Source organism: Piliocolobus tephrosceles, chromosome 9 (genome assembly GCF_002776525.5).
Source record: "Piliocolobus tephrosceles isolate RC106 chromosome 9, ASM277652v3, whole genome shotgun sequence".
Classification (NCBI taxonomy): Eukaryota; Metazoa; Chordata; class Mammalia; order Primates; family Cercopithecidae; genus Piliocolobus; species Piliocolobus tephrosceles.
Genome location: NC_045442.1, coordinates 27,973,422 through 28,001,083, shown reverse-complemented (window position 1 = coordinate 28,001,083; position 27,662 = coordinate 27,973,422).

Here is a 27,662-nt window from a genome sequence, read left to right as displayed (position 1 = left end):
ATCTATCTATCTATCTATCTATCTATCTATCTATCTATCTATCTATCTATCTATCTATAGCAGCTGAGTCTTGCTCTATCACCCAAGCTGGAGTGCAGCATCACAATCATAATAGCTAAAATTTAAGAGACTGTCAAGACTCAATGCCAAGATTTTGTGAAGATGTGGAGCGCCTATAACTCATATACACTCTAGTACTGGTGGGGTTATTAACCGGCACTATCACTAAAACTGAACATATCCATACCCTTTGTTTTAGATTACACTCCCCTAAAATCAAACACAGACCATCCTATTGCAAGAGGTTTATTTGAACAAGGGAGACAGGGTAGGGAAGAAAACTAAAGAGTATGTGAATACTTAAGCAAATTACCAGGGCTGACAATTGAAGTTGAGTAGAGAACTTTGGGAGACAGTGTGGAAGATGTACTGGGATTAGAGTCAGTCATTGTTTAAGGGCTGCTACCAGAGATGTTAATCCCCTGACTTCCAGCCCACTGTGTGCATGTGTGACTCTGTGTATATGTGTGTATGTGTCTGGGGAGCAGTGTGTTCAGCCAGCTCCAGTGGCCACAGAAAGCCCTCATGCAAAGGATAGAAATGGTAAGAACCATGTGGTTATGAGTGAAATACCAGGAGCCTCTGGTATCAAGAGCCTTATAACCCAGATCATCAATATCTAGGGATATAACTAACAAAAATACAAACACATGAATATTAGAGACATGAACAAGAATATCCGTAGCAGCATTAATTTTAACAGTGCCAAATTGGTGAAAAAAACTAATGTCCATGATAGTAGTATACATAAATATACTGTATTATGTTATAAGAAAAATATAAGCAATGAGAATGAATAAACCACTGTCCTATGCAGCAATATGGATGAAATGTACAGACATCACATTGAGAGGAAAACACCAGACAGAGAATACATATTGTACGGCTCCATTTACATACAGTCAAAATCAAGGAAAACCCATTTGTGGTATGAGAGGTCAAGATATTAGTAGTTGCCTTAAGAAAAGTGGTGCATGTAGTGCCTGTCCAGGGACAACAGGTGCCATTCCACAGTGTGCGAAATGTTCTATCTCTTGATTGGGGGGTGTTATATAAGTGAGTGTGTTGTCTTTATGAAAATTCATTGAGTATATGAGTACCCTTATGATTTGTGGCCTATATATAAATATTATATATATATATATATATATATTATATATGTATATATATAGTAAAGCCACAAATATATATATGTTATTTTCAAATGAAAAGTTTATTTTAACAAATATAAACATAAGCCATTTAAGAATTAATGGCAACACTGATTTTACATTCCTTGAGAAGGAGAAATTCTGCCTCTTGTCAGCAAGTTAATGCTGCACCCTTTAATTACATTATAGGCAATTCTATTGGAGGGTATTGGAGAACTCATCACCTCAGTCTGTGATTAGATGTGAATACTCTGGAGAAATGACTAGGACGTGCCAAATGTTAAATCTTCATTATCATATGTTCTCTTTTGCAAGTTCCCAGCTTCAGCTCTATTTTTATATTTCCTTTAACAGTTCCATAGTCCTGAGCAACTATGGCTGGTTTTTGTGAAATACATCTCATTATGAGGCCAAAAGAAAATGTCTTTGTTTTTCTGATCAGTTCAGTTCTTAGGTATCCTTTGTGCAGATCACACCCTCTACTACTCTTTTTAAACATATTAAAGTTTTACCAAAATCCTGATCTCTAGGCAAGTCTAACTGCTCTTCTCTGTTTTTACAGAAGCATAATATAATATATGTTTTGTCCACTATCTTGTAGAGGGATATGTCTTTCATTATCCTTCCAAGAGCAACCCTAGACATGGTAGGAAGAGTCATTCGGGTTCACATATAAATGGAGACAGAGCTTAAGTATTTTTAGAAATGTAGTCAAAGCCAATAGGAGCTGCTTTTGAAATGCAAATGAGAATTGCATTGCCAGAAGGCAGATGTTGTAAGAAAAAAAGCATGGGTATGTGGCATGATACCCTGCCAGAGGTTACATTTGTGATTTTTCTCTTTTCTGAGACAGAGGTAGTAGAAAACCTGTTTAGGATTAGCAACAGTGTCTTTCATCACACTCTCCAATTCCTTGAGTTTATACAGAGGTTCATAATAGCTACACATAGAACTGTCAGTCTTCCCACAGTCAAGAATGAATTTCCATATTCTTTTTTTAAACTTTTTTGAGACAGAGTCTCGCTCTGTCACCCAGGCTAGAGTGCAGTGGTGCAATCTTGGCTCACTGCAAGCTCCGCTTCCTGGGTTCAAGCAATTCTCCTGCTTCAGCCTCCCAAGTAGCTGGGACTACAGGCATGTGCCACCATGGTCGGCTAATTTTTGTATTTTCAGTAGAGACAGGGTTTTGCCATGTTGACCAGGCTGGTCTCGAACTCCTGACCTCAAGTGACTCGCCTGTCTTGGTCTCCCATAATGCTGGGATTACAGATGTGAGCCATTGCACCTGGCCCAGATTTCCATATTCTTTCCAGAACAGAATACAATAGGAACCAGAAAGGGATAAAAAAGGAGCAAGCAAAGTCAGATAAAGCCCCAGACAACAGGGGTATGTTGTGATCAACAGTTTTGGTGTGTGGTAACAGAAGAACAAAGAAGGGGTAGAGATACCTATGCATCATTCGTCTTTAGCCAACAACAAAATTAAGGATTAATAATACTCATCAAGAAAACTTTTATAAAACTGCTTAGTAGTTAATCCTGTATAAACCTAACTGAAGGACATAAACATCTGTGTTATTACTATAGTTTTATGGTTTGTAACCTAACATAAGCTAATAATTGACATTGTTGAACATAAAATTATGTGTTTGTTCTAAATGCTGGGAATGAAATGAGACAGAAGAGACAAAATTAATTCAATTGAACATACATGGAGAAAATGGGCAGGAAATAGAGAGAAGTCTGACTTTGGGAGATATTTCTTTTTCCACCTGTGTCTTCATTTATTTCGAGGCATTTAAACATATATCAATATATCTCTTCCATTCTGACTCTACCCTGCTTTAAACTTCTGTTTTAAAGGTAAAGAAAAAAGTAAAAGGACACTTTTGTAACAGAGATAAGATTTGAACATTTTTTTTTTTTAATTAATAAGTTTAAAAGTAATTTGGGCAAGTAGCTTAATAAAAGGGAAGATACCTGGCTAACATGGTGAAACCCCGTCTCTACCAAAATACAAAAAGAAACTTAGCCAGGCGTGTTGGGGGGGTGCCTGTATATAACCTACTCGGGAGGCTGAGGCAGGAGAATGGCGTGAACTCGGGAGGCGGAGCTTGCAGTGAGCTGATAGCGAGCCACTGCAGTCCAGCCTGGGGAACAGAGCGAGACTCCAAATAAGAAATAAATAAATAAAAAGGGAAGATACCTTTCCTTCACTGGACAGTGCTGGGTGCTACCAACTCTGTTGATGATGGTAAGAAACTGACTGGACATCCTTAAAATGATTTTCTAAGTTTAGTAGTTTCCTCCAGACTGACTAAAGTTTAGACAGGTTTCTTCCTGACTAAATGTACCTAACTTTTACTTAGACTGTTTGCTTTAGAAAACATGAAATGATAAATTCTTTCTCTGCCCCTTTGAGATGTAAATCTTGTACAAATTTAGTCTTTCGAAATCTACTTCAAATGCAATCATCAAGAAAAATACCCACCATATCCTAGGCTCCGTGAGACAGTAGGAGAATAACTTTGATGAACACCAATTAGCAAACACAGGGGGCTGAACCACATGGACAATCTTCCCGCTAATATCCTTCAGTACTTTACCACTAGCTTTTTGTTCTTGTGAAGCTGAGATCAATCTCTCTCCTCTACTGCAATAGTCTTGAATAAAGTCTTCCTTGCATTTTAATTGGACTGGTATAATTTTTCATCTACAAAACTTAACAAAATATTGCTTTCAGTGTAAGTGCATTTGAAGAAGCCAAAGATTACACAAAATATGTAGTTGCAGTTTATCCTGATATTGGAGAACCTCCTCCACACCCCGCCGCACATCCCTACCCCCCTTAATATAATAGCACTTGTAATATTTAGCAGCTGCTGTACTTTCAAGCTGGGAATTCCCTAAAGGTCCAGCCAGAGTTCTGGCTAGATTTAATACTTCTGAACTCAAAAACAGTGAACCAAAAAATGGGAGGAATGTGTATAACTGAGGCAAGTGGAGAGCAAATTCTGTGAGGGTCTTTTGATTCTATAAATGGAAACAGTGTCAGAAGTTGATTCCTATCAGAAGTTCAAACATTTTCTCTGCTGTTGGCATCAATAATTAACAGCTTGTCTTATGATCACATCTTTCATTTATGTGAAAAGAAACTAGTCTCCAACCTCATCTTGGCCTCCCTCATAACTTAGGGTTCAACATTAATCTGTCCCTTGCTTATATTATGAAATTTCTGGCCAGGCACGGTGGCTCACGCCTGTAATCCCAGCACTTTGGGAGGCCAAGGTGGGTGGATCACCTGAGGTCAGAAGTTCAAGACCAGCCTGGCCAACATAGTGAAACCCTGTCTCTACTAAAAATACAAAAACTAGCTGGATGTGGTGACAAGTGCCTGTAATCCCAGCTACTTGGGAGGCTGAAGCAGGGAGAATTGCTTAAAAACCAAGGAGGTGGAGGTTGCAGTGAGCTGAGATGGCGCCACTACACTCCAGCTTGGGCAATAGAGTTAAACTTCATCTCAAAAAAAAATAAATAAATAAAAATAAATAAAAAATTCAAAAATAAAAATAAAAAAACCTCCAAAACATTTCTTCTTCATAAGACAGTAACCTCAGTGAGCACAAAGATGAGGTTTGTTTTGCTCACAGTGCCTTGCATGTAATACACACCTAGTAAATATTTGTTGAATATTAAACAAATTCCAAAGTTGAATATTCTCACATTTGTTTTATGGTTTTGTCATTGGCTGACATAAATGCCAATTTCCTGATGTTTTTATTATGTCACTTTAGAAATGTCTTCCTGGGTACTTCAAACTGCTATTTATGCATTCAAACAGGAGGCTATTTGTTTGATTTATCCTTTCAGTCGAGGGTGGGGAATCTGTTGTTGCAAGTCACTTATTTTGTCCTCCTCTCTAGTTCATTGTAATTAAAGGCCAAGCTGAGAAAACAAGAGACTTCCAAGACTGATGGTATAACTTTTATCTGTAGCAGAGGGGAAATTAAAGGATCATGCAGGGACCGAACTCTTAATGACCAATGAAATGAACCTGTAACAAAATAAAGCATTTAAAACATGGTATTTACTAGTCTAGTTTTTTTTTTTTTTGAGATGGAGTTTCGCTCTTGTTGCCCGGGCTGGAGTGCAATTGCGTGATCTCAGTTCACTGCAACCTCCGCCTCCCGGTTTCAAGGGATTCTCCTGCCTCAGCCTCCTATTACAGTCATGCACCACCACGCCCGGCTAATTTTGTATTTTTTAGTAGAGATGAGGTTTGTCCATGTTGGTCAGGCTTGTCTCAAACTTCTGACCTCAGGTGATCCGCCTACCTCAGCCTCTCAAAGTGCTAGGATGACGGGTGTGAGCCAGCGCACCCAGCCTACTAGTCTAGCTTTTAAAAAAGTCTCTTATCATTGAGAATGTTATTATCATGTAAAGATACATAGACTACCCAGTAAGTCCCACAGCACCAAACTGGGCTGTGTAGCATTGTACCAGTCAGGCTGTATTAACTAGGAGTGTTAGAAAACTCCACCACAATGATTACAAAATACAGGTATCGTTTTCCATGTAACAAGAAGTCGAGAGGTAGGTGATCTAGTGTTGCTGCACTGGCTCAGCGATGTTGTTGAGGACTTAGACTCTTTCCATTTGTCTTCACCTTTCTTGGAATGCTGACATTTTTCCTCCTTTTTGCTTCCTCGTGGTGACTACATAGTCACTTCCCTTGGCAATGTAGGCAGCAAGAAGGAGAAAGGGAAAAAGGGAGAGGCCCAAGACAGTCATACCTATCCATTTTAATAACTAAGAATAACCTTTCCTTGATGCCACACTGAGATCCTCCCACTTACCTGTTGGCCACTCCTACTCAAATCACAGCTAACTGTTAGGAGAGTAGCAAGGCTGGATTAAAGCATCATGGTTTATATTCTGGGAGTCTGAGGGAGTCCACCTATCCTGAGTTAAAGGGCTCTCTGCCACCTGAATAAATGTGGATTTTGTTAGAAGAGAGAAATGGGATTGGGGAGGTTTGGATGTTGTTTTAACAGTCGATATTGTCTACCATACCTTTTCTTTTAAAACCCAGTGCCTACTGGACACTTACTGTGTGCCAGGCAATGTAAATTTCTCCTGAATTAACTTAACGTTCCCAACAACGCTGTGCAGTAGGTACTGTTATCTCCATTTTACAGAGGAGGAAACTGAGCAGCAAAAGTTTCAGTAATTTGTTCAAGGTCTTACAGCTAAAAAGGAGCAGAGCCTATACTTGAACTCCAGCACTTTATCTCTTGGATCCACCCCTTTTCCATGTTGATTAATCTTATTCTCTATGCCATTTGTGGCTTTTAAAAAGTACAATACCTAGGGTAATTTTTTCTTACATGATTTTAGGAAGAGTGATATTTATAACAAGTTGTCATACTGCCTAACTGATTTTGATTTCTGAAGAATCTAATGGGGATTTTTAAAAGTAATTAAGTATGAAGCTTTCCTTCTTGTTAGTTTCAAATGTTGAAGAATCACATGTCCAACATACATCTGTTGACTTTAATTCTACAGACCTTTATAGACAACCCACTATGTGACAGGAATCACAAAGGCAGAGCTAGATAATAAAAGTATTCCAGTCAAGGATACAGGCTCATAAACAAATAATTATAACATGATAAGTGTTATCATAACAAAATGTACAATTACACTCAGGCTGACAGATTAGCCTAAGGCTAAGTATAGAAGTCTGGTAACTCTATGGGGAGAGGTGAAAATTGAATTGAGCTTTGAATGAGCAAAAATTTGAAACCCATTAGAATCAGTAAAAGTGATCAAATGTAGAAGCAGAACCTTGAGAAACTGGAAGCTGTAACATGTTTAGATAGCTTTGAATGCAAAATGTGCAGCTTGATGATTAACTTTCGCTTATCTTGTGAAAGGAGTTTGAGAACAAAGGTAAGCTCATATAAATGTGACTGACTTTAGAAATATGTTGGATTTTGTAAGCACCAATACTTTTATTCAATCATCAAAATCTCATGCAATGGATAGATGACTAGATATGTAATAAAGCAAATATAACAAAACGTAAATTGCAGAATCTATATAGTGAGTATATGGGTGTTCATTATACAACTCTTTCAAATTTTCTTTATGTTTGAGAATTTTCACAATAAAATATTGGTAAATTAAAAACAATGTAATATGTCTCCTCAGGAAGGCTGAGAATATCCAGGACATATAGTTCACTTGTATAGCTCTTGAATTTGTACAAAGCTAGTGTTTTTCTGTATCTAGGGATATAGGTCAAGACAGTCGGCTCAAGTTTAAGCTAATCAGATAGTCCAATCCCTTAGCCATAGTTATTGATTCAAGAAAGAAGATATATACAAAGATAGGCTATTAAGATTTGAGTGAAGTTTATTGACATCTTCAAGGGAAGGAAATTTCCTCACTCTTTGGAGAGTTTCTGAAACCATCTGATCTTTCTCTTGGGTTGTAGAAGAAGAAAGCTATACTTAAAAATTGTTGAGAGTCATTTAAAAATGACCAGAGAAAACCTAGCAGAAGAAAAGTAGGTCCTTCTTGCCACCACTGTAAAGCTACTAAATCAAATCTTTATACCTAATCTTTGCAGTTAAACATACAAATAAATTCTTATTTATTAATCCAGTGTGCATTGTACTGAATATATCTTTTTATAAATCTCATATGTGAAATAAACACAAAATTCATGTAAGGAGACAAAAGAATGATATTAAAATTTTATAAGGAAGTATAAAAATATATGTATTCTAATCCATCCTAAAAGTTCAGTCTTCAGCTTATAAAAAGGTAAGAAATATCCATATAGATAATGAATAATTTCAAGTTAACATCAGAAACCGATGTCATTGATTATCAGTAAGGACTTTTTAAACTAAAACAGTGTATTTAGTTCTGAATGTTCTAAAATTTTCCAGAAATAATGTCTTTCTGATGGCTACCACTAATGTGTTAGTCTGCTCAGGCTGCCTTAGCAAAAATACCACAGACAGACTTGGTGGCTCAAAATAGAAATTTATTTTCTCCGTGTTCTGGAGGATGGAAGTCCAAGATCAAGGTGATCAGGGGTTGGTGAGGTTGAGCTTGCAGACAGCTTCTGTTTTTTTTTTTTTTTTTTTTTTTTTTTGAGACGGAGTCTCACTCTGTTGCCCAGGCTAGAGTACAATAGCGTGATCTCAGCTCACTGCAAGCTCTGCCTCCCGGGTTCACGCCATTCTCCTGCCTCAGCCTCCCGAGTAGCTGAGACTACAGGCACCCGCCACCATGCCCAGCTAATTTTTTGTATTTTTACTAGAGATTGGGGTTTCACCATATTAGCCAGGATGGTCTCGATCTCCTGACCTCATGATCCACCCGCCTCGGCCTCCCAAAGTGCTGGGATTACAGGCGTGAGCCACCGTGCCCGGCCAGACTGCTTCTTTTTGCTGAGTCCTGTCCTTTTCCCTGCGCCACAGAGAGAAAGAAAGCTCTCTGGTGATTCTTTCTCTTTTTATATGGACACCGGTCCTGTTGGATTAAGGCTTTGCTCATATGACCTAATTTAACCTAACTACATCTTTAAATGCCCTGTCTCCAAATATAGTCACACTGGGGGTCAGGATTTCAATGTATGAATTTTGGGAGGATGCAATTCAGTGCATAACATGTATATGAATGCATATGCACACACACTCACACATGCACATTTATATTTCTATCCTCAACCTTGGTAAATATGTGATCTTTGAAGTGAAACACTGCAGAAGATGAGTGAACCTTGCAGATGCTTATTCCTTTATGTGCTCCCTTTCACCCGCCACCATACTCTACACTCACACCAGGAAAATAACTAAAAAACACTAAGCCGGCAGTCATTGCATCATGTATAATGGTTGCCAGATCAAAAAAACAAAAGATACCATTTAAGTTTTAATTTTATATAAACAAATATTGCTTGGGATATGCTGAAAACCTATTATTTGGGCTGGCCATGGTGGCTCATTCCCGTAAACACTTTGGAAGACTGAAGATGATGGCTTGAGACCAGGAGTTTGAGACCTACCTGGGCAATGTAGTGAGGCCCTGTCTCTACAAAAATGACAACGACAAAAATGGGGCATGGAGGTACGTGCCTGTAGTCCCAGCTACTCAGGAGGCTGACGTTGGAGGATTGCAGCCTGGGTGACAGAAAGAGACCCTGTCACCAAAAAGATAACAAAATAATCCTATTACTTGATGTTTCTGAAATTCAAATATAACTTGATATCCTGTATATTATCTGGCAACCTTAATCATAGATTGAGGATTTTGTTGTTAGTCTTGGAAAGAGGGAAATATTACCTTTGCGTTCAGGAATAAGCTTAATTTTTGATCCTGCTCAACCCTGCTAGATCGTATGTCCTGGCCAATTCTGGTTGAGATTGCTGCCAAGTATATTGCATTACATTCCTACTTCATGTTTAATTTCATCAATGTCAAATGATGTTTTTGGTGTGGCTTCAGATGGGTTGTTATGTGACAGGCTGTGAACACCAGGCAAGAGAAACCTCAGGTTCTGGTTTTACTAAGTATAACTTTTTAAAAACAGCTTGACAGTAACACATGCTTAATGCAGAGACCTCTCTGAGGACCATATCTGTGTGCTGCAATGGAAGTTGATTTCTTTGCATCGTTGATTTGCAATAAAGGTTGTGGTATAGTTGAATTGTACACTTTCCCCCAAAAAAGATATATTGAGAAACTAAGGCCTGGTACCTCAGAATGTGGTCTTGTTTGGAAATAGGGTCTTTGCAGATTGTGATTGGTTACCTGGAGATGAAGTCATACTGGAATAATGTGGCTCTTAATCTTATGTGAATGTTATCCACATAAGAAGTCAGCAATGTGAAGACAGAGACATACAGGGGGAATGTCATGTGACAAAAAAGGCAAAGATTGGAGTTAGGCAGCTGTGAGCCAAGAAATGTTGAAGGTTGCCGGCAAAGCACCAGAAGCTAGGAAGAGTCAAGAAAGGGTTCTATGACTGTCAGGGAGAGCATGACCATGCCGACACTTTGATTATGGGCTTCCAGCCTCCAGAACCGTAAGACAATACGTTTCTGTTGTTCAAAACAACAAATACAGCATGTTCTCACGTATAAGTACGAGCTAAACATTGAGTACACACGAATATAAAGATGGGAACTATAGGCCAGGCATGGTGGCTCACACCTGTAATCCCAGCACTTTAGGAGGCTGAGGGGGGTGAATCACTTGAAGTCAGGAGTTTCAGACCAGCCTGGCCAACATGGCAAAACCCTGTCTCTACTGAAAATACAAAAATTAGCCAAGTGTGGTGGTGTGCACCTGTAATTCCAGTTACTTGGGAGGTTGAGGTGCGAGAGTAGCTTGAACCAGGGAGGTGGAGTTTGCACTGAGTTGAGATTGTGCCACTTCACTTCAGCCTTGGCAGCAGAGTGAGAGTCTGTCTCGGGGGGAGGGGAAAAGTATATAGATAGATAGATACATATATATATAGAGAGAGAGATATATATAGATACATATATATAGGAGCAATATACTTGTGAATACTGGGGACTACTGGAGTGGGGAGGGAGGAAGGCGGAAGTGGGTTGAAAAACTACCTATTGGGTACAATGCTGACAACCTGGGTGACAGAATCCTTACCCCAAACCTCAGCATTCACACAATATACCCATGTAACAAACCTGCACATGTACCTCCCTGAATCTAAAATAAAAGTTGAAATTACTAAAAAAAAAAAATATATATATATATATCTGTTGTTTTAAGCTGCCCAGTTTGTGGCACTTCATTACAGCACCCTAGGAAACTAAGACAGATTGTTACAATTTTTACTGTTACTATCAGAAGAACAATGGAACAGAGCCACCGAGGGATGAGCTAGGTGTGAGGCGAATCGTGGGGCCAACTTGCAAGTGTTGGAAGTGTCACGCCTTTGGAGGAAAAGTCTATCCCTACCAAAAAATGGACACCTGAACTCCTGACAGCTCAGGCCTTCTTTTAAAAAAAATTATTTTTTGATGGCACTTCTTATTTCATTTTAGTGCAACAATTCCAATGAGAAGTGCAAAAGGATTTTTATTGTCATATCAGATTTACATGGTAAAATTTAATGTACTTCTTGTCAGTTTTAAACACTGGAAATATCAATAAAATGTCAAATTATATTTGACTTCAAACCCAAGTGGTTATAAAAATGCAATAGAAATTTACAATCATTTAGTCTTCTCCTTTTCCCACAATAAAACCCTGTTTTATTCTTTATGGGAAGCTAAACTTATTTTGTTCAAAGCTGGTAATTTATTAAGGCTTACATCAGATCTGAAGTATGTTTCTCTTAGAAATCAATGGTAGGCCTGGAACAAGGACCAAACTTTTTAATTATGGCTTTGAAGTAATGTAATTGTGGTTTTTAATGCGTCGTACATCTGCTTGAAGGATTATATGAGTTTGTTCAAAGTTCTGGAAGCAATAAAATTAATTTTTTGGACAGTGAGCCAGCAAAAGGATACTGGTGATGCTAATTGGAGTGTATGGCATAATATCTCTTAATGCATTTTGTGATCTATCTTACACAATGAACATCTTGCCCAGGGTGTCAGCAGGAACTGCATCAAAGGAACTTTTGTTGGCTTTCTGTTCAAATACCTTCTTTTTTTTCTTTCCCTTTTTCTGCATTTCTGGTATTAAAACAATTTATTCTCCCTTGGATGAAAGATTCAGTAGCGTGCAGCTATGTTTTTTATCGCTATTTATGAGGATTTGAGGCCAAGCCTGTCTACAGATCAGGGTTTTTAGGCAATGCTCATTTCAGTGATCAAGAAGGTCAGCCATTCCTTTCAAGTGAGCGTAGCCGAATGGGCCAGTCACTACTGAGAGTGAAGCTTCCAAGATAATTCAATAAGAGGAGAAGGAGAACGCTAGAGAGAGCACATAAGGAGAGATCCTGATGGAGCATATCCCAGCACCTTTCCTCGGACTCCCAAAGGAAGCATTTTTACAGTATTTCAGGATACTCAGATTTTTGGATCATAACTTGCTCAGACAGGGCAAACATTAAAAAATAAAGTTCAAATCTTTTCATGTTTCACCCTCTTCCCTCCTGAACACTTTTTTATTTCAATTTTTATAATTATGTGGTATCATATATGTCTTTGTAATGCCAATGGACTATGTATTCATTCCCTTTTTCTAGGGGTAACTATGTAGTATATCTGGAAATATTCATTTTCTACCTAATAACTCATTTTTATTTTTTTCTGATGTTCATTTTATTCTAATTTTCTTTCTTCCACATTTTAGTAGCATTTCACAAAATTAAGATGCATTTTGTATAAAACTTAGGTGGGTCCATATCGAAAGTAAGTATTGAACATAAAAAAGGAATTTATAAAATTATTTTTCTAGTTTTGAGATTTAGTTGGAATTGGCTATCTGACCCTTAGCATACTTCTGTGTTTGTAGCTTGTTCTCTGTCTGCCTCTTAAGCGTCTCCTAAATGATGACTTCATATCTTCTCTACACCCCTCAGACATCCCAGTCCTCCCTCCACCTTTCTCCTTCAGTCAATGGCTTGGCTTTGTTGTTCATGAAGAAAAAAAAAAAGATAAATGGTCAGATTAGATTTTTATTTTTATATCCAGCACATAAAAATTGTTGTGGCAGGCCGATTAATTCCCCTTCCCCCATCTGCCAAATAGCTAGCTCCTAATTTTTGGAAATGGTGAATAGATTAAGTTACACGGCAAGAGGGAATTGAGGTTCTGGGTAGAATTTAAGTTGCTAGCTAATCAGCTCACTCAAAAATAGGAAGACTATCCTAGATTATCCAGGTGAACCAAATATAGCCGTAAAGGTTCTTTACAAAGTGGACAAGAAAGGCAGCAGAGGAGGTCAGGGTGATGCACCGTGAGAAGGATTCAACGTGAGTTTGCTGGCTTCAAAGATGGAGGAAGGGAGCCATGAGCGAAGGAACCTGGGTGGCCTTAAGTACCTGGAAAGGAAGAAATGCAGCCCTGGCCGGGCGCGGTGGCTCAAGCCTGTAATCCCAGCACTTTGGGAGGCCGAAGTGGGCGGATCACGAGGTCAAGAGATCGAGACCATCCTGGCTAATACGGTGAAACCCCGTCTCTACTAAAAAGTACAAAAATTAGCCGGGCGTGGCAGATGGGCGCCTATAGTCCCAGCTACTCGGGAGGCTGAGGCTGGTGAACCGCGTGAACCCGGGAGGCGGAGCTTGCAGTGAGCCGAGATCACACCACTGCTCTCCAGCCTGGGCGACAGAGCGAGACTCCGTCTCAAAAAAAAAAAAAAAAAAAAAAAAACTTGCAGCCCTAAAGATACTCTGATTTCTGATTTCTGCCTGGTGAGACCCGCATTAGTTTTCTGACCTACACAACTGTAACACAATAATTTGTGTTTATTGACCTTGTGGTAATTTGTTGGTTTGAATTTGTGGTAATTAGTAACAGCAGAAAACTGAAAATTAATCAACAATCAAACCAACAAACCAAACTAAACGAAATAACCCAAACACAAATATAACCGAAAGAAACCTTCCCAGATCCTATACGTTGCTTCGCTTCCTCTCTCTCTCGCTCCATTCTTTCTCCTGCAATCTCAATCTCTCTCTCTCTTTCTCTCTCTCTCTTTCTCTCTCTCTCCCTCCCTCTTCTGTTATAGCAGAATTACTCAAAATAGTTGAATATACACATCCCGTACTTCCTTTTCCATGGCCTTCTTTCTTTTCTAAATCTGGCTTCTGCATTCACCATCATACCAAATCTGTCACAGCTGAGATCACCAATGACACCCATCCTACCAAACTCAGGACGTTTTCATTCCACATCAGCGTTTTTAATACACTCATCGATTCCCTTATTGAAATAGTACTTTCTCTTAGCGTCCATGAAAACAAACAAAGTGTTCGTTCTTCTTTTAGATTTTCTCAGTGTCTTCTTCTGGCTTTCTCCGCTCCACCTAGTGTTTTTTGTGGGGACAGCTCTGTGCTCAAACCTGAACCTCATCCAGGGTCCAGACATTAAAACAGAAACCACAATAAATGCTTTGGACAAAAAAAAATTAATACATTGATTTTGTTACACAAGTGCTGAAAGCACAAAGGATGCAAATAGAGGATAGCAAGGCAACCCAGAAATTCACAATAGCAAGAAGCAGCAATGGGTCTTCCAAAATCCTGATGGGCATAACCCACTGTCTACCTTCCATCTTCCTTGGATAGCATAAGGCACTTAAAGCTAAACAGTCAAAAGCAAAGCTCACATCTTATACCCAGACTTCATCCAGTGCCCCCACCCCCGGCTAATAAATGGAAACACCTTTCCCTTTGTTGCTTAGACTAAAGTCCCAGATGCCATGCTTAGTACATTTTTTTTGTTCTCACCAGTCTACTGATATCCAACAAACTAATCTTTATATTTTTCTTGGAAATAATTTCCAAAGCTGACAAATTTTCTTGATCTTCACAGTTATCATCTAGTTCAAACCACCATCATTTATCACTGTACCATGAAAAAAGTCAAAATTTTCTATTGTTTTACCAAAGAACTACTTCTTAAATGCAAATCTGAAGATGTGCATTCTGTTCCCCAGTCAAAAATTATATGTCCATTTAGAATGCAAGGGGAAACAGTTCTTAACAGGACCTAAAACCTTGTTTGATCAGGTCTTGCTGCCCATATGACTTCCAAGCTCCCATGTACAACGTAACTGAGTTTCCCATGGGCTTTTTCTCTCCTGCCCTCTCCTAAGCTTTCATTCCTTGAAATGCTATTCTTCACTTCTCTGTGGCCTCACTCATCCTGTCCTAAGAGAGGAGGATGCACTTATCTGATTGGGAAAGTTGGGAGAAGAAACTGGACACATGTGGCTCAACCGTTCTTTCCCCTCTAACTGCTTAGGACTTACCTTTCTGCAGAAGCCACATATCGGCTCTGATATTTTTATTACTAAATGTAATTTTAAAAAATTCTTCAACTTTATGACTCTTCTACTTCTCAGTTGCACTTAATCACAAGCACAGAAGAGAGAGGGTTTCATTCTGTGTGCTCCCTAAATGTACAACATGCCAGCCTATTACACCACCTACTACAGGCACTCAAAGCCTTTCAGAGTACCCTCTCCACCATGGCATTTGTCACAGTGACACTGATATCATTATTTGTCTAACATATGTAAATTGTCTGTTTGCCCTGCAAAAAGCTGCAGTCTGTGAAGGAGATGCTTCATCTTTTTCACCCTTCTGTCTCTACTGCCTAGCATGGAGCCTGGTACAGAATGAGCAGTCAGAAAATGATTGTCGAGGTGGGGTGTAGTGGCTCCCACCTGTAATCCTAGCGGTTTAGGTGGCTGGGGTGGGAGGATTGCTTAAGGCCAGGAGTTCAAGATCAATGGGCAACATAGCAAGACCCCGTCTCTACGAAACAATTTAAAGTTTAGTCAGGCATGGTGGTGCATTCTTCTAGTCTCAGCTACTCAAGAGGCTGAGGTGGGAGGATCACTTGAGCCCAGTGAGTCAAGGCTGTGGTTAGCTATGGTCATACCACTGCACTCCAGCCTGGGCAACAGAGCAAGACCCTGTCTCTAAATTAATTAATTATTTTTTTAATAACACGATCGTTGCTGGAATACATGGAAAAATTTGCTTCTTTTTACAGGATAAGCCAGGGACACCTCAAGAGAGCAGCCACTTCAGACAGGCATTGCCCCCACAAGGAAAAGCTGGTGCTCTGCAGCAGATCATAAAAGTTGATATCCTGGCTTTTTTATAGAAAAGAATCAAAGGGCACTGTTTTATGAAAAAAAGTATAATTAGATTTTATTTGTAATGTGACAGCAAACAGCCTAAATGTATGATGAAGGAAGAAGGCAGCCAAAAGAGTCTAAGCACTCAGTATCTCACATAGAACATGAAATCTTTGGACTTCAGGTCTGAGTTTTCTCTCACTGTACATTTCAGTATTTGATTTACCAATATGGTGTTTAGGACAGATGTATTCAATTGATGAGCACATTTAAGTGTGCCTAATCTGTAATAAATGCTGTGGGTACTATCAAGGGTATAAGTCACAGTCCAAATTTCAGAGTCCTCCTGGAGTTTACGGTGTTAGCAAACATCTAATAGCAGGCAGTATGCCTTAAATGCTCTGAACTTTGTTGTTGTAAATGTTTATTTCTCTTATAAATTACTCTGGCTTGGATTTCCTAGGTTTTCTTAGCACCTGTTTCTAAGGCAAACTTGGTGCAGGCCTTTTGCCATCTAAAACATGTGGGGCAGTCACAAAAGAAATCAGTTCATCCACTGAGGACTCTGGCAATTTGATGAGCACTTGCCCTGATTCTCAAGAGGGATTCCTCTTAAGAAAATAATGCAATATAATACACTGAGACTGCGCTTAGATCCTGCTCTTAATTGCTATTTCTAACATTGTTATTATTATTATTTTATTTTTTGGAGTCAGGATCTCTGTTGCTCAGGCTGGAGTGCAGTGGTATGATCATAGCTCACTGCAGCCTCAAACTCCTAGGTTCAAGCCATCATCCTGTCTTCGCCTCTTGAGTAGCTGGGACTACAGGCATGAGCCACTGTGCTGGGCTCTAATTGCTATTTGACCTTGATAAAACTCTTCAATGTTTGGAGTCTGTTTTGCAACAGTAAAATGGAGGCAATAAAAGTGACATCAGAGTGTGTTTCTGACTGCTTTTAAAAATAATTTTTTTATTTTAGAATAGCTTTGGATTTGCAGAAAGTTTGCAAAAATAGTAGAGTTCCCATATATACCCATAGAGAGTACCCTGATTATTAACTTATATAGTGCATATTTATAATTAATTAACCAATATTATTATATGATATTATATATTATTATTCCATATACTTATACATGTATTATATTATTAACTAAAATCCATAATTTATTCAGAATTTTTTTAGTTTTTACCTAAGAGCCTTTTTTTTGGTTTCAGGATTTCATCCAGGTACAACATTACATTCAATTATCATATGCCTCCCTAGCTCTTCCTGGCCGTGACACTTTTCGAGATTTTTGTTTGTTTTGAGGATTGTGGCATACACTATTGGTTGTCTTCTCAATGTCTCTTCTCTCCTTTCTTTTATTTTTTATTTTAAAAATAGAGGCAGGATTTCACCATCTTGTCCAGGCTGGTCTTGAATTCCTGGGTTCACGCAATCCTCCTGCCTCAGCCTCCCAAAATGCTGGGATTATAAGCATAAGCCACCACACCTGGCCTCTCCTTCCTTTTAAAAGAAAGGTCATGACAGTATGCTCGACTAAAACACTCATTCTCCAGACTCCCTTGCAGCTAGGAGTGTCCGTATGACCTCCTTCTGGGCAATGAGATATAAGTCAAAGATTCTGGGTGAGGTTTCTCAGAAAGCTTCTTAAAGGGTCGGATTTGGCTGGATGTGCCTTTTTCCAATACTCCACTAAACTTGCCCAGAGGGTGAAAATAATGATAAGAGATACAGCAAATATCCTTTTAAAAATTATCGTATATTCTGTTTATTTCAATTACGAAAATAAATTTTGCAATTTATATATACACACATATTTATTCATATTACCACATATGTGTAATAGCTATATTAAGTTGTGATTCACATACCATACATCTGATCTTTAAAGCATACAATTCAGTGGTTTTTAGTGCATTCACAAAGTTGTGCAACCATCACCATAATCAATTTGGGAACATTTTCACCACCCCCAAATGAACCCTGTACCCATTAGCAGTGACTCTTCGTTATTCCAACTTCTGACCTCAACCCTGGGCAACGACTAGTGTATTTTCTGTCTCTATAGCTTTGCCTATTCTGGACATTTCCTGTAAATGGAATCATACAATATCTGACCTTTGTGTTTACCTTCTTTCCCTTACATATTTTTGGGTGTTTTTTAAGAACAGAACAGAGAACTCGGAAATAAGACCACATCTACAACCACCTGATCTTTGACGAACCTCACAAAAACAAGCAATGGGGAAAGGATTCCCTATTTAATAAATGGTGCTGGGAAAACTGGCTAGCCATATGAAGAAAAATGAAACTGGATCCCTTCCTTATACCTAATACAAAAATTAACTCAAGATGGATTAAAGACTTAAATGTAAAACCCAAAACCATAAAAACCCTGGGAGAAAACCTAGGCAATACCATTCAGGACATAGGTACTGGCAAAGATTTCATGATGAAAATGTCAAAAACAAAACCAAAAATTGACAAATGAGATCTAATCAAACTAAAGAGCTTCTGCACAGCAGAAGAAAAATCATCAGAGTAAACAGACAACCTACAAAATAGGAGAAAATTTTTGCAACAGTGGATAAGTTTACAAAGAACTTAAACAAATTTACAAGAAAAAACAAACAATCCCATTAAAAAGTAGGCAAACGACATGAACAGACACTTCTCAAAAGAAGACATTTATGTAGCCAACAAACATATAAAAAAAGCTCAACATCACTGATCATTAGAGAAATGCAAATCAAAACCACAGTGAGATCCCATCTCACACCCATCAGAATGGCAATTATTAACAAGTCAAGAAACAACAGATACTGGCGAGGCTATAGAGAAATGGGGACACTTTTACACTATTGGTGAGAATGTAAATTAGTTTAACCATTCTGGAAGACAGTGTGGCAATTCCTCAAAGGCCTAGAACCCAGAAATACCATTTGACCAAGCAATCCCATTACTGTGTATATACCCAAAGGAATATATTATATTTATAATTTAGTAGCATAATAAATCATTCTTCTATAAAGATACATGCCTGTATATGTTCATTGCAGCACTATTCACAATACTAAAGAATGGAATCAACCCAAATTTCCATCAGTAATAGACTAGATAAAGAAAATGTTGTACATATATGCCATGGAATACTATGTAGCCATAAAAAGGAATGAGATCATGTTCCTTGCAGGGACACGGGTGAAGCTGGAAGCCATTATCCTCAGCAAACTAGCACAGGAACAGAAAACCAAACACTGCATGTATTCACTTATAAGTCGGAGCTGAACAGCGAGAACACACAGATACAGGGAGGGGAACAACACACATGAGGGGAGGGAGAGAATCAGGAAAAATATCTAATGCATGCTGGGCTTAATTCTCAGGTGATGGATTGATAGGTGCAGCAAACCACCATGGCACATGTTTACCTATGTAACAAACCTGCACATGCACCCTGGAACTTAAAGTAAAATTAAAAAAAAAAAAAAAAAAGGAAGATCGCATTCTTCAAGGGTAGGGTCTTGCTCTGTCACCCAGTCTGGAGTGCAGTGATACTATTATGGTTCACTGCAGCCTTGAGCTCTTAGGCTTAAGTGAGCCTTCAGCCTCAGCCTCCTGAGTAACCAGGACTACAGGTGTACACCACCATACATGTAGTTAATTTTTAAAATGTTTTTAGTAGAGGTGAGTTCTCACTATGTTGCCAATGCTAGTCTGTAACTGCTGGCCTCAAGCAATCCTCCTGCGTCAGCCTCCCAAAGTGCTGGGATTACAAGCATGAGCCAACACGGTTGGCCTCCTAAGCACACTTTTAAGATTTATCTATGTTGTAGCACGCATCAGTGCATCATTTTCTTTGATGACTGAATAATATTCCATTGTGTGGATAGTTTATATTTTATTTATTAACTCATCAATTAGTGGACATGTGATTTATTTTCACTTTTTGGCTATTATAAATGATACTGCTATAAACCTTTCTGTACAAGTTTTTGCATGGGCATATATTTTCTTTCTCTTGGATAAATACCTAGGAGTGGAAGCAGCAAATAACTTGAGAACATGAGGATGAAGGCCTCATGTAAATTATAGCAGAGCAAGAAACACAGGAGATGGGGTCCTCATGACATCTTGAAGGTACTACAGCTTGCCTAGACATTCTACATATGGATTTCTTATTATGTGAGAAAAAAATAAGCCCCTTTCTTATCTAAAAGGCATCTAAAAAGTCTGCTGTTGTATGCTGCTAAAGAGAATTCTTACTGATACCGAGATTAAATGGGATGTTGCCAAGCAGAGGGCAAGGGCTCCATGCCTGGTAAATCAGTTTAAACCTCTCCCCAAGGAAGCTTGTTTTGACTCTTCCAGCTCATACTCAATGGTTCCTTCTCCTCAGAACATCTTCAACTAAGGACCATATATTATTTGTTCTTTTGTATGTTACCCTTGTATTCTTGTCATGTCTGTAAACTGAGGATAAAATATCATTGGTAATGCTATTATGTTGCGGCTCTGGGGCACCTAGGTGAGGTGCTGAGTCATAGTATCCCACAGGAAATACTTGGGCTTGATTCTACTGTAAGTAAAAATCTGGTATTTTCTTAGTGAAGATCCTATTCTCTGAATGTGATATTCACCAACACATGGAGAAGGACTAATGCCCTGCAGTACCACAGCAATAAATCTCTGGTGGCAGTTTCAAAATTCTAGCCTCCTTCCTGCTAAAAACCAGGCCTAATTTTTATAGAGGACCATAACAGTTAGTGATACATGCCTGATTGCTGCTACTGGCTCAATCAACAAATCATTCCCTTGTTTTTGCAAGATTAACAACGGAGATTAATTTTCAATAAAATTAACAACAAAGGCTAATTAACAAAGACAAAGACAACAGTTAACATCTCTTGAGCACTTAATATATATTAAGAATAGTGCAATGAAGAAAACATAATGCAATACATTTGAAAGATAAAAAATAGAGGATTTATGGAGGTGGGGGTATAATGGAACTATTCTGTATCTTGATTAGGTGGTGGTTACATGACTGTATGTATTTGCTAAAACTCATAGTTTAATTAAAAAGTGTGAATTTTACTCTATGTGAACTATACCTCAAGAAATCTAACCTTGCACTGTGAAGCCCCAAGAAAAAAATAAAATAAAATAAAATAGAAATGCTCAGTCTGTACTTATGAATAACTTATGAATTAGGGGACAAAAATAACAAATTAAAAACTTTGAGAACCCTTTGATTCAAATTTCAAATCAAAATCAAGGAAGATATTATAAAAATTAATTTAGTAAGCCATGAAGGTCATTTAAAAAAAGAAAATGTCAGAAAGGAAAATGTTAGAATTTAATACATGCCATACAAATAATTAGTTTGATAAAACATATTCCAGTTATATCTATGTAAGTAGAAACATATGGGTTATGTTTGACTGGGTGTGGTGTAAATGCAGAGTGACCAAATATCTCAGTTTGCCTGGGACTATCTGATTTTAGCCCCGAAAGTCCCACTTCCTGGGTAACCTCTTATTCTCAGTGAAACCAGGATAATTGTTCTTTTTTTTTTTTTTTTTAGTATAAAAAAACACTGCTTGAAATGTTATCACAATCTTTCTATTTTTGCATTAGGACCAATAAGAATATAAAGTAGCAAAGTTGATTCTGCAGAGATCCGCATTTCTCCAGCTCATGCTTATCAAATCGATACCATAAGCATTTATATGCTTATCCGCTGTACTTGATGGCTTGAGAGTAGGGGCCATGTCATAATTCTTGAATTCCTTTGATTTAGCACATAGTAAATTTCCCATATACACCTGCTCTGTATACAGAGATTTGTCAATATAACTAAGGCATGGAAATTTGCTAATTATATTGTGTGTAATGAAGAGGAAAAGACAAGATTATGCATTGGCATGGAGGCAACATAAGGATTTCAGATTTTATCTTTAATGTATTGAGGGAAAAAAACTCAGAGATTTCAAGTGGGAACTTTATCAGATTCACATCTTCCCAGTTTCTCCACTTTCTTTATTTCACTGTTTCGGCCACATCCTTACTACCAGAAATGAGTGACACCCTCATTCCCTAAATAAATAGTGGCTCTTAATGAGCAAGAGCCTCTTGTCAGCCCCAGAGCTTTGTGACTGAGATCACAGCCGTATAGCAGCATCCTCATCTTTGACATAGGGATAATAACAGTATCGATGTCCTAGGATTGTTAGGAGAACTAAAAGGGGTAATAGTGCTAACGCACTTACACATTACCTGGAACATAGTAAGATCTATAAAATTGCTTCTTAAATAAATATACAGTCTATTGTGAAGAATGTGAGGATTGGGTGATAAATACCTTTTCAAATTAGACTTAAGTGCAGCAATGTGAATAAGAAATTGCTGGATCAAATATATGAATCAAGAATTACGCCACTGGATTACTGATGTCCTTGTGTATTTTTGGGTGGTGACGGGTTCTATACATCCATTAGGTTTCTATTGCTGCATAACAAATTTGGCAGCTTAACAAGACAAATGTACTGTCTCACATTTTCCATGGGTCAGCAGGTAAGTATAACACAGCTGGGTTCTCTGTCTGGATCTCACGAGGCTCAAATGGAGAGGTCACCTGGAGCTATGATCTCATTTGAGGCATAAGTTCCTTGTCACGCTCAGTGGTTGGCAGAACTTAGCTGCTTTTTTTTTTTTTTTAAATGGAGTCTAACTCTGTCACCCAGGCTAGAGTGCAGTGGTGCAATCGTGGCTCACTGCAACCTCCACCTACTGGGTTCAAGCGATTCTCCTGCCTCAGCCTCCCGAGTAGCTGGGATTACAGGCACCCGCCATCATGCCAGGCTAATTTTTGTATTTTTAGTAGACACAGGCTTTCACCATGTTAGCCAGGCTGCTCTCAAACTCCTGACCTCAGGTGATCTGCTCACCTTGGCCTCCCAAAGTGCTGGGATTACAGGCATGAGCCACTGCACCCAGCCTTTAGCTTCTTATAATTGTAGGAATGGAGGCCCTCAGCAGCTTGAGGCCACCCACTGTTTCCTGCCACATGACTCTCTCTACAACATGGTAGCTTACTTTTTCAAATTGAGCAGAAGAATCTTTCATGCTTCAAATCTCTCCCTTTAGGAAGGACTCAGTACCTTTTAAGGATTCATGTGATTCAGGCAGGCCCACCCAGGATAATTACCTCTGATTAATGAAAACTCAACTAATTTGGGACCTTAATGATATTGCAAAATCCCTTTACCTTTCTCCTACAATATAACTTAATCACAAGCGTGACAGCCATATTCATAGTCACTGTCCTAACCACCTTCAAATGGCAGGGATCATACAAGGCAATATAACAGGGGACAAGTATATTTGGGGTCATCTTAGAATCCTGCCTATTTCAGTATGCTTTTCAGCCATTGCAAAATACAGCTACTTTTTACAACTGGATTGCATAAAGGTCTGTCTGGATGCAGTAGGAAGGATTTACCAGGGGTTGGGGAGTAAAATGTGGTAAGAGAAAATAAATAATAAAACAGGAATAACAGTGGATAGATATTGCCATAATGATGTCATAATGAGAGCTGATGCTGGCAGTGGAGGTGAAGAAAATTTCACGGTTGATAGATATATATTGGAGAAAAACCAGGCAGGCCTTAATGATGGGTAGGAAGTATGTAGCAAGGTAAGAGAGGAAGAGTAAAGGATGCTGTATTGTTATCTATTACTGCATAACAAATTACCCCTAAACATAACAATTTAAAACAATGAACATTTATCATATCACAATTTCTATAGGTTAGAATTTTGGGTGCACTCAGCTGGGTTGCAGTCAAGACATCAGCTGAAGCTTCAACCATCTGTAGGCTTGACTGGCGCTGGAAGACCTGTTTCCAAAATGGCACACTTATATGGCTGCTGGCTGAGGCCTCCTGTTTCTCCATGCATGGGCATCTTCATAAGGCTGCTTGAATGCCCTTATAAAATGGCAGCTGTTTTTTTTCCAGAATAAGTGATCCAAGAAGAGAAAGTTATATCTTGCAGTAACCTTTTATAAACTAGCCTAGATCCTGCAGTAACCTTTTATAAACTAGCCTCAGAAGTCACACACTGACTTTCACCATGTCCTCCTCATGAGAAATGAGTCATTAATCTGGCCATACTCAAGGGGATGGGAATTACGTCCACCTTTTGAAGACGAGAGTGCCAAAGAATTGTGCATACATAGTAAAACTATGATAGGTGACTTTTTGGATTCAAGTTTGCATAATGGCACTGCTTGCCTTTACAGACTCACGTTGAACATTCTAATGATAATAAAACAAAATTGTGTGAGGATTTTGGTGAAAATAAATGAATACCAATAAACTTCTATAAGAGTTAGAGAAAGGTTAGACAGACAGGAGCTGAAGTGGCCAAGGGAGATTGAAATGTGAGCTTGCCCTTGAACGATGAGTAGGATTTGGGTAGAGAGATACAGAATAGTACACCAAGTAGGGTGCACAGCACAAGCAAGCGCCTGGAAATGAAACAGAGAAAGACCCCACTGAAGCCGAACATTTGATCCGAGGGTAATACGACAGGAGTCAGTAGAAGTGGGGAGCCACTTCATGAAGAACCTTAAGAAATTTCAAGCTAAGGAATTTGCAACTTGATTCAGCAGTTGAGAATTTATGATCTTTTCAGAGACAAAGGGAATTGTGCACAGCAGTTTGATGTGTTAGGGACTTGGCACGGCCAAGGGATGTTTCTACTGTTGACTTGTGTTCCAGATGCAAGGCCCGCTCCTCAAACTTTGTGAGACCCAGGAACTGAAGTATTTTGTGCACTGAAGGGACTGACTATGAATCCAATTATTCATCAGTTTGGAAGGATTTATTGTGGAATCCTGAAGGAAAAGTCTCCTGTCACCAAAGCAAGATTTAAACTGCTTAAGTGCACATAAGTCAAGCAGAAATTATGGTAATTGGACTTAAACCCGCTTCCCTCTCTGCATATTGTAAATAAAAGAAGACAGTTTAAACAAAGGAGCAAGATGTAAATACAAGAATGAGATCAAAGCAAATCTGGAATTAAATTCTACAAAAGAGAAAACAAAATCCAAGATATATGGCCAGCACTTTGTAATGCATTTTACAGCACTAAAAACTGGCAGCCTAAAATATGATTTGCTCAACACATCTATATAAAGTTTGCAAAACAATTTAGAATTCACCCATTTTGGTGTCTCCCAATTATCTTGCATTTTATGAAGTCATTTACTAATTTTTCACTGAAATATGCACAGTGACTAACGTATTTGCAAACAAATGAACTACCCATAGTTCTGAACTTTTCTTTATCATGTAAACCACCCATAGTCTTCTTGTTTACATGTTATTTTCATTAATAATAATGTAAACTAAATAAAATAAATGAACATTTTGGGGCATAGAATTAGACTAGTGACATAAAATTATTTATAGAATCACTAAATTGATAAATTTATTCTAATAAAGAATAACTTGAAAGTAGGTCTTCAGGTAGATAGTGCTAAGAGTAAAAATGTTTTGACTAAGGAAGCAAGGATAATGGGACGCTTTGAGATACTGAGACAAATAGATATACACAGAATAGGGAAATGGATCAGGAAAGCCAATTGGGCAATAACAGGGAGCTAACACAAACATTACTAATTTATCATTTTAATCAAGGCAGTGACAAATATACAGAATTAATATTAGTCAAGTGGCCTCATAGATAAGCTCTGGTCAGCTATTACCAAATAGAAATTTCTTTTTTTTATCATAAGCCCATACTTGTATATCATGTCTTCTTAATGTAAGTGATATTGCCTTCAAGGTAGTAAAAATTGATTCTTGGAGGGCCAAATCTCTTACTTGTTTTTCATATAAACACAGAAACACATATAGTACCTAAACAGGTATATGGTATATCTCTGGTATTAAAATTTCATGGAGGGAATAATCAGGTAAAAAATGTCTCAAGGGCTCCTTGTGTGTGTTGGGGGTAGGGGATGGTAATAAAAAAAATATGTTGACAAACATTGTGCGATATAATCCTTTCCTAAGTCTTATGTAGGAATCTACAAGAATTTAAGTTCCTTAAGCACAATAATTTAGGCCTGTTTTTTTTTTTTTTCTTTCACTGCTGTACCCTCAGTGCTTAGAGCCTGCTTGACACATAGTAGGTACTTGACAAATATTTACTAAATAAAATAATTGTTTTACTTTGCAGCAGAGACACCCAGGGCGATGGTGATAGTGCCTTGATATCTATTAGTCTTATAATTGAAAGGGAACAACCTAGCACTAGGTCAAGTTCTTTGGTGTGACTGGAGAAGGAACTAGGGACTGGACCAAAGAAGACTTGACAGAGTGCTAGGCTGTCCCTTTTAATTATCCTTCCGCCTGGCACTTTTCATGTTCTCTGTCCTCCCTTAAACCACTGGGCCTTTGTATATTCTACTCTACTTTACTGCTATTTCTACTCTAAATCTCACCTCCTGCAGCATAGTTAACTCCAAGTCATCCTTCATTCCTATCTCTGACTGATTCAAAGGTTTTCATAACTCCCTATATTTCTTTTTCATAGCATTTAACATAGGGTGATATAGTATGCCCATGTATGCCATATCAATAATGCCTGTTTTCTCACTAGACTGTAAATTCTATCGAGTCTGTTTATTTTATCCTCTGCAAATAGTACTATGCCTAGTGTTGCACTCATTGAATAATTTCAAATAACAAACACATGATTAATTCTGAAAAGTCCAGAATTCAATGAATGCAAGTGTGTCAGGTGTGTGATCAAGATTAAACAAGAACCATACTAACTTCAGTTAACATAAAAAGTAATTGTTTTCTACCAATTAGTCTCTGATAAGCCACTTGGAAATGAGAATAAGTTAATCAATGGGTAGTAACTGAAAAAGCACCCCATGGCAGTACTGTATTATGAGCTATATTGAATGTGTTTTAGTGTTTGTAGATATTAGGACCCTATACGTACTGAACCCTGATTATTTGGCATTCCGTATAGTATGGAGATCAGCTTAAGAAAGAATTGTCTGAGATTCGAACTTTTTTTTTTTAATTTTTATTTTATTTTAGGTTCTGGGATACATATGCAAAACGTGCAGGTTTGCTACATGGGTAAGTGTGCCATGGTGGTTTACTGTACCTATCAACCCCTCATCTAAGTATTAAGCCCCACATGCATTAGCTATTTATCCTGATGCTCTACTTCCCCCCACCCCCTGATAGGCCCTGGCATGTGTTGTTCCCCTCCCTGTGTCCATGTGTTCTCATTGTTCAGCTCCTACTTATGAGTGAAAACATACAGTGTTTGGTTTTCTGTTCCCATGTTAGTTTGCTGAGGATGCTGGCTTCCAGCTTCATTCATGTCCCTGCAAAAGACATGATCTCATTCATTTTTATGGCTGCATAGTATTCCATGGTATATATGTATCACATTTTCTTTTCTTTTCTTTTTTTTTTTTTTTTTTTGAGACAGAGTCTCGCTCTGTCGCCCAGGCTGGAGTGCAGTGGCACAATCTCGGCTCACTGCAAGCTCCACCTCCCAGGTTCACTCCATTCTCCTGCCTCAGCCTCCCAAGT